Raw genomic sequence first — 8,608 nt, forward strand, 5'->3', positions numbered from 1 at the left:
CGCCCCCCCCCCCAGCCCTAGAGTGGCGTTTTCAAAGCAGGCGCCCCCTCCCCAGGACTCTCCGCCCTGGGGCCCCCCTCCTCCGTCACTTTCCGGGGTTCAGGGGGGGCTCCCCGTCAAAGCGAGGCCTCCCCCTGTCCCAAGCAAGCGAAGCCCAGAGGGAGCCGGCCTCTCAGGCTGGGGGGGGGGGACAGGATGGTGGGGCCCTCGGAGCATGTGCAGAGGGCCTTTCCTGCCTGACACACACACACGCACCCTTTCTCTTTCCAGGTTTGGCTCCTGCCTGCCCTGCCAGCCAGATCCTCCCCACCCTGCCAGGAAAGCAGCCCAGACGGAGCCCCTCTCCCCAAAGGCCCCTCGCAGCCCACCTCTCCTGATTTGGGTCCCTCAGCGTCCCCTGGCTCAAGGTGCTCCCCGGCCCATCATCCTTGGCCGGCCTTTCAGCCCCACTGCCGGAGGGTCAGTGAGAGGCCTCAGGGCAGCCCTTGAGAACAGGCTCCCTCAGGATTACAATGCCCAGCAGCCCCAGCCACCTGCCCCCTCTGCTCCCCAACAGCTGACCTGGGCAATGCCTGCCTGCAGACCAGGCTGGAAAAGCAATGGAGGGGCTGGTGCCCGGAGAGCACCCCAGACAGGAAAAAGGAGTGTTTTCCCCACTTTTAAAAGTGGGGATTTGTGTGGGGGGGGTTGCTAAGCAAGAAACAAGTATTTTCTCCTTTTTAAATGCTATAATGGGACTGGCAGGTCTCCTCTTGTGATACACAACTAGCTGAGGAAGGGGGATCTGGGGGGGGGAACATTGCTGCCCATAGAAGAGAAAGGGGGATCCAGACTGTTCCTCCCCACACACACACAAATCCCCCCCCATCCTCCATGCATTTGATTTCATTCATTCATTCACATTTTTTATTACCCGAACCTCACCACTCCCGGCCGATGCTCTTTTGTTTATTAACACAACTTTGGACCCCTAAAATAGAAAACCACCAACGTGGGGCATCTTAAGACTATCCAGATCGTTTCAGCGTTAATAATTACGTTCTAGAAGATTATCCTGCCTTTTTGCAGAAAAAAAGGTCCTTAAAAGCGTTGCCATCCAAAGTATTCAGCAAGAGAACAAAAAGTTAAAAACATCATGAACAAATAGGATTTTTCTTCACATCTGGCTTATGTGGGCTGAAGTCCCGTCCTTGGCAGGCCTTCTTTGTTGCCCCCCCACAATCATTTTTTTTTCTGCTTTGGTGTCACAGATAAAATGACCGATGCCGGACGCAGGAGTGTGTTTTCCTGCCCTGGGTGGCTGGGAGGCTGCGGAAGAGCTGGACGGAGGCCGGGAGGAATGGATAGACCTGCCCCCAGCTACCCACACACCCTCTGGAACAGGAGGCACTTCCTTGCAATAAAGACAACCGGGCACCAGGGGTTGCTGGTGCTTTTCCCTACGCCGGGATCTCCAGGAACTGCGCAGAGCGAGCCACGGGATGCTCCCCACACACAGCGTCCAGCACTTCCGGTCCCCCAACGGAGGGGGACGCGTCCTCCTCTCAGCAGCCATTCTGCACTTGGCTGAGAAAAGCCCAGCGAAGAGAGATTTTTCATTCTTGATGCGGCTGACCGGTTTTCTGCCAGGCCAGGCCTCCTCAAAGGGACTAGCCACCTGTAGAGCCTCCCTGGCACAGTCACAGGGCCATGTGCCACCGTTGGGGGCCCGATGAAGGGTCTTCCATGCTCTCCATCTGGAGCGCTCGTGTCCAGCAGTCGGGGGTCTTTGGCTCTGGAGCAGGCTCTTCCTTCCAGTAGCCCTGCAACCTGGTCTCGCTGGTGGAAGAAAAGGGCCGGAAAGGGGTCTGGGCCCCACCTGCCAGAATGAGGGATGAACCCTGGATAGGGAAGGGTCCCCTCCACACACACACAGACACACAGGGAGAGTTGCTGAAGGAAGGAGCTTGTCTTTGGAGCTTAACAGCAGAAACTAAGAGAGGCAGAAAGAGCAGAGAGAGGAGGGTGTAGAAGTGTACGAGGCCAGAGTCTGGGAGAAGCTGCTTAATTCTTTAAACAACTAGAAAATGACACTCACACACCCCAGCAAGGCCCCCTCTCCACTCACGTCCAAGCAAGGGGCATCCAGATTCCAAAGGGGGAACTCCCTCGTCATCCCTCTGGAGGAGAGAGCAAAACCCTCCCTGCCTCAGAACAATGATTCTTACCTGGGTACAAAGTTAATTCATTAATAATAAACTAAGCTTGTTTACTCAGAGGCGAGTTCGGCTGGTGCCCACGCTGGAGCAGAGCCAAAACTGTCGGGCAAGCGGCCGGAATTCTTAAGCCTCTGTGATAAGCCTTGACGGAAAACAACCAGTTAAAAATACCAGCGACCGAGCGGTCCTCTTTATAAAAATGCAGGAAGGGGGGTGTGGGGGGGTCACTGCGGCTGAGACGCCATCGGTCGATCGCTCGGAGTGGGAGATTTGTTCTCGGACCTGGTGGGGCTGGGACCCTCCTGCTGCTTTTGCAAGGGCCTGGCAGCGCGGGAGAAGGGACCCGGCTTTTAAGCCTTCTGAAATGCGTTACCGTATTTAATTCCTGTTAATTGGCCATGCTGAAATATACAGTAATTACCAATGGTCTCAAATTGCCCTGTTTCACCACCCTCCTCAGATGCTTCGCAATATTTAAATCGGAAATTAACCAGCTGGCCCTGGATCCTCTACCTTTTACGGGCATTGCCCGGCTGAGCGCCCGAGAGGATGCCCACCCCACCCGCACAGCTCACCCTGGCCGTAGCCGGAACTGGCCGCTGCTCTCGTCCCCTGGATGTCCCATCTCCCAGCTGCCCTGGGAAAGTCAAGGGGCAAATAAGGGCGGGTGGGCTGGCCAGGCTAAGGCCATGCAGGGGAGAGGCTGGCAAAAGGAAATGCCCAAAACAGAACTTATCCTTTGGCCTAACCCACCTGTCCGGCTCCAGGGCCCAGGACATCCCAGGGAGCATCCCCTGGGGTGCACAATGGGAGAGCAGCTGGGAGCCTCCCTCTGCCTCCATCCCACCAGTGCACTCGCCTCCACCTGGGCACCAAGAGCCCCTCCGTGCAGCCGCAGCCAGCTTCCTCCCCCCAGGAGCAGAGCGAGTGCCCCAGAGCGGAGAGCTGAGCACGACCTGCTGGTCAGAGGGATTGGGGTGGGGAATGTCTCGCCAGGGCCCTGGAGGAGACCTGGTTATCCCTTCACCCCTGGCCAGCAGATGTGGCCGGTGGTCTTCTGCAAAGGACCTAGAAGACAGAGCTGAGTCGCTCGCCTGGGACTCAAGGGCCACTCAGACCCCACTTCAAAAGCCACGCAGGAGCATCTGGCTTGGCCTGGGGAAGATGGAGCCTCAGGGAAGCGGCTTTGGTAAAAGAACCCCTTCCTCAAATTGCCTAGGACCCTTCCTCACAAGCTGGCCTGCCCAGGAGGCTGCATAAGGCTGGCTTGTTCATTCCTCTGTGGTTGCCTCCCCACTAAAGCTTTTAATCTGGCCATTCTCCCCATCTCTGTTTTTCCCACCCCTTTGGTCCCCTAATCACTTTCTCTTCCCATTTTAAGGCACTTTGGGCCACGGAGAGAGTTGCAGTGCATACAAGAGAGAGCGTGAGATAACTAAACCACACGTGGAAGATGAAAGGAAGGCGATAACAGCCTGAACCAGAATCGGTTGCTAAATCAGATTGCTTTTCCAAACCAAGAAGATTCAAAGATAAGGTTTTAAACCTTTTGAAATAGAAAACACAAAAATAACGAGAACGGAAGCACGAAACAACACAACACAGCACAGGAGGAGGAGGAGAGGATTCGTTTATAGGAGAACAAAAGCTGAATCCGTGTTAAAGCCCAGTTCGCAGCGGTTTTGGGGGGAAAAGGCTGTAAAAACAGTTTTGCTTCAAATGTGTTTGCTTTGCGGAAGCATCAGTCATACCCCAAAGGTGCCCAACCTTATCTGCGCGGTCTGCGTGAAACTCCGTTTGGGATCTGAGGACGGCCGGCTCCGGGGGACTCTGGGGCTGTGGGGATGGGAATCAAAAGGCGAGAGTGCTGGCTGTGCCTGGGAAACTTCCAAGTTGAGATCCCACTGCCCATAATTCCCAGTCAGCAGAGAGGAAGATAGATTTTAGGGGAAGCAGACGATGGCAGACCCAACCGAAAGAGGCAAGGCCATAGATAATGATGGCTTCATGCAGCCACAGAGCAAGTGTTAATACCACTTCACAAGGCCTTGCTAAGGCCACACTTGGAATCCTGCATCCAGTTTTGGTCACCACGATGTAAAAAAGATGCGGAGACTCTAGAAAGAGTACAGAGAAGAGCAACAAAGATGATTAGGGGACTGGAGGCTAAAGCATATAAGGAACGGTTGCTGGAATTGGGTAGGTCTAGTTTAATGAAGAGAAGGACAAGGGGGGACATGATAGCCGTGTTCCAGTATCTCAGGGGCTGCCACAAAGAAGAGGGAGTCAAGCTATTCTCCAAGGCGCCTGAAGGCAAGACAAGAAGCAACGGGTGGAAACTAATCAAGGAGAGAAGCAATCTAGAACTAAGGAGAAACTTCCTGACAGTTAGAACAATTAACCAGTGGAACAACCTGCCTCCAGAAGCGGTGAATGCTCCAACACGGGAAGTTTTTAAGAAAAAACTGGACAGCCATTTGTCCGAAATGGTATAGAATTTCCTGCCTGAGCAGGGGGTTGGACTAGATGACCTCCAAGGTCCCTTCCAACTGTATTATTATTATTATTATTATTATTATTATTATTATTATTATTATTATTATTATTATTACTATTCCTGGGAAAGCAGTGAAGATGCGCAGGGCGCTCTGGATCGACTTCGTGCCCTGAATTTCCCTCTCCAAGGAGCAGGATGGGTGCCCAGGACTCCTGTCGGCAATGCAGGAGGGTCGCTGCAGGGCACAAGCCTCGGACCCAGCCAGGGCCCCACAGAGAGGAGCCACCGGAAGGGACTGAATCTGAAACCTCCTTAGCCCCCCAGGACAGGACGGCTGCCACACCCACCCGCCTTGCTTGTTTGCGGCCCGGCCTGCTCCATCAAAGGACGCCACAGGCAGCAATCGGGTGTGTGCAGCCTGTGTTGGTCCTCTCTTTGTGACGACCAAAGGCACTTTGTGGGCACTCCAAGCGTTTGAGCAGAGTGGGACAGGCGATGCGCAATCTTGACGGTGGCGCTAACCGTGGCCTTAGCAAACTCGGAAAGGGCCGCTGGCATGAAGGAATCACATAAACTGGAAAATCCTTTTGGACGGATCCAACTTCCTTCCTTCCTTGTTCACACTTTCCTCAGCCTCCGATGTGGGGCACCGGCAGGTTCCAACAGGTGGTTTCCGCATACATAACTACATGTTTGCCTGGCAAGCAGAATTCCAGTTGAGCCGGCCTGGCTGGCACGCAGGAAGAGCCTGGAATCGGCTTGCAGCCTCTCTCTCTCTCTCCCCCCGCCCTCTGCCAAATCCCCCCACAATCTGCTTAGCCCCACTGAGCCGAGCAAGAAGGTCAGGGGCTGCTTGTCCAAAACCTCTTTATGTTGGTTTCATCAAGCTGATTGCAGGCTACACAATGCTGGCTTTGCGGCCAAGGGGAGGGGGACTGAGGAGGCTCCCACCTACCCACCCACACTGTCTGTGTATCTTCTTAACTTTCCAAGCTATCTTGAGCTGACCTCATTAAGAAGAACATACTAATTAATCAACAGCGACGGCCAGCCAGGGGTTCAAGTCATTCTGTCCACCAGAAATTCACTCGGGCTGAAGAGACCGGCCGGTAGAAGGAGCCAGAAGCAGAGGGACACCAGATGGGCAGGTGCTTTGAGGAGGGGGCTTCTCACAAGGTGCTTATCTGTTGGCAAAGCTCAAAGAGAGGCCGGTCCTGTCAGTGGGCCCGGCTGTTTCCCAGGCACCCGTGGCAGGAGAGGAGTCGGGCCAAGGGAGGGCCGTTGCCCCTGCTGAGAACGGAAGCCTCACGTGGGAAAACCACCGGACGGAGGTGAGGCGGCTGGATCGCGGATCCTTTCCGAGGATGCCGCTGGGACCTTCCAACGGCCAGAGGGCATTTTCAAGCATCTGCCCGGTCCCCCTTCAGCCTCCAGTTCCATTCGGAAGCTGCATCCCAGGATCACCAAGCAGGCGGGGGGCAATTTGCTCAGAGAAGCTGGCTCCCGATCCAGGGAAGGGTGGAACCCCAGCGCACGTCTCCATACACAACCACTGCCCCAGACTGGCACGCGGAGGAAATTTGGCTGATTGAAGATGTGGCAAGGAGTTTCCAGGAAGTGCCACATCCTGCTTAGGAGAGAGGCAGCCCCAAAGTCTCGGGGAGGCTGCCGGTTTGGAGGAAAAGGGGAGCTGACACAGCGAACAAAACCTTGCCGGGGTTTTTTTTGCCTGGGTCGCACATTCCCCACAGCGTGGTACTTGTCCATGTTGCATCAGCAGTGGAAGTTGACAGCTGTCGGTCGCCACCCATTGTGACACAAGAGCCTCCAAGCCATAAAGCCAGCCTGGCACCATGTTTTCTGGAGGCAGAAATAACAGCCACTGGGCCAGGATCTGCGGTCCAGTCCTCCAGGCCCAAGGGATGTTTTTTGGCTGCTACTTTTAAAATATCTGGAGTCTCTGTTGCTGCTGGGAGGAGCAGGAGGCACTGGCTGTTTTGAAGCATCTGAGGAGGAGCTGAGCCGGAGGCGGTTTTCATTGCCTAAGGCAGGAATCCTATGAAAGGCTCCACGTTCGTGTTCTTGGCCTACTTGACTGAAACCTGCAGGGGAAGAGGACACACATCTGATGGGAGCTCCATGGGAAGCATTTGGGTGACTGGAGCAATGGATCCAGGATGAGCCTATGAATTTGTTGATCTCAGGATCTGCAAGCGTACCAAGTTCGTTAGCCTGCGAGGGCAACTGTGACTTGCAACACGCGGCTGTGTTTGATTGAAGCATCCCGCAGCACGGCTGCAAAAAGGTTGGGCATTGCCAGGGTGTGAACCAGGAGACGGTGAGAAAAGGAGCCAGGGTGCTGAAAAGAGGTGGGGAACCCAGGAGAGGTCCGAGCACCCAGTTCTTCCTGCTGAAGCGAATGCGAGTTTCAAGCCTAAGTGGCGTTTCCCCAACTGCCCTCTGTGCAGCCCTGAAGCCGCCCTCGGTTAGCGCCCTTCTTCGCCCGCCTTGAGGCCCAGCTGGCACAACCTGCCTGGGAGCCCCGCGTGACTCCCTGGGCGACGGGCTCCCTGTGGGGAATGACGCTGCAAGCCGTGCTGAAAGAAAGCTGCTCCCTGCCCTCCTGCGAGGAAGCGCCAACAGGCGCTCCAGGGAGGGACAGCGCATGAATCACAGCCGAGTGCCAGCCAGCCAGGATGGGAAACCTGGGCAAAACCAGGTGGAGTTTTTCTCATCCAGAGGCCCACACACGTCGCTTCATGGGGCAAAGCGTGCCTCCCGTGCCCAGCTTGCAACCGTCCGCAGGGTCTGCCCCACTGGCCTTTGACGGGGACACGCAGAGCTCTGGATGGACCAAGGGCCAAAGCTGTGCCCAGGACAGAGTGGACAACATGGGAACACCCAGGGAAGCTGGCCTAGGTGCCCTATCCAGCTTCCTTCCTGCAGGGAAGAGGGAGGCGTGGAAGGGAAGGTTCTGCCCTTGAGCTGATGGGAGGGGATCCAAGATGATCAGCGTGGCAAGATTGAGTAATCTCCCAGGTCAAAGGTGCCTTCTCGCTAGAGCTGGCTTCCCGGCTATAAAACCCTCGTGAAGGAAGCCATGGACCTCAAACAAATATCCAGTTGCCTCAACTTTCCCCTTGCAGCTCCTGGAACTGAGCGGAAACATTCCCTGAGTATCAGGCTGAGAAAAGATCGCTTGGCCCGGCCTGGGATCCCACTAGGCCTCCCCAGGACCTCCGTGGTTGTTGTTGAGGGTCCCCCTTCGCAGCAAAGCAGCTGGCCACCCGTCTTGCAGGCCCGTGGGCCTCACCTGCGGGTGGACCGGTGAGGCCTCCACCTTGCACAAAGAGGCTCGCAGACCTGAGCAAGGGGACCCGGCTGTTTGCGCTTCCATCCGCCTCGCAGCCTCCTTGCAACCCAGACGCCGATTCTGACATTCACTGCACCCTCGCAGAAAGCAAGAGACGGAAGGAATCCCAACAGACTTACTTAAAAGGTTTATTTAACTTTTTTTTAAAATTTGAGGTAAAATATCTCATATCAACTTCCATAACAAAATACAGAGCTATCAGATACCCCTGGAAAAAATATGTATATTATACATATATTTCTATAACATTACATCATATATATAATATATATGCAAAGGTTTTTTTTTTTGAAGACTTTATAGAAAGTGGAACGTCTAAAGGCACTGCACAAAAGCATGAGGACTACTTACATTTTTTTTTTTTTAGACACAATTTTTAATCCTGCTTTACATGGACAAATACCTCAAGCTGTGAGCTGCTGGCCCCGCTGTGTTTTAGTTCAGTCAGTCAGGGCCATCTCATGAAAACTTGTTTTTTCTCTTTTAAAAGGAGTGATCAGTAAATACTTTGCCACTTTTAACACTCTAAAGTTGAATTTT

This window comes from Protobothrops mucrosquamatus, unplaced genomic scaffold (genome assembly GCF_001527695.2).
Source record: "Protobothrops mucrosquamatus isolate PMUCROS unplaced genomic scaffold, P.Mucros_1.0 scaffold3803, whole genome shotgun sequence".
Taxonomy (NCBI): Eukaryota; Metazoa; Chordata; class Lepidosauria; order Squamata; family Viperidae; genus Protobothrops; species Protobothrops mucrosquamatus.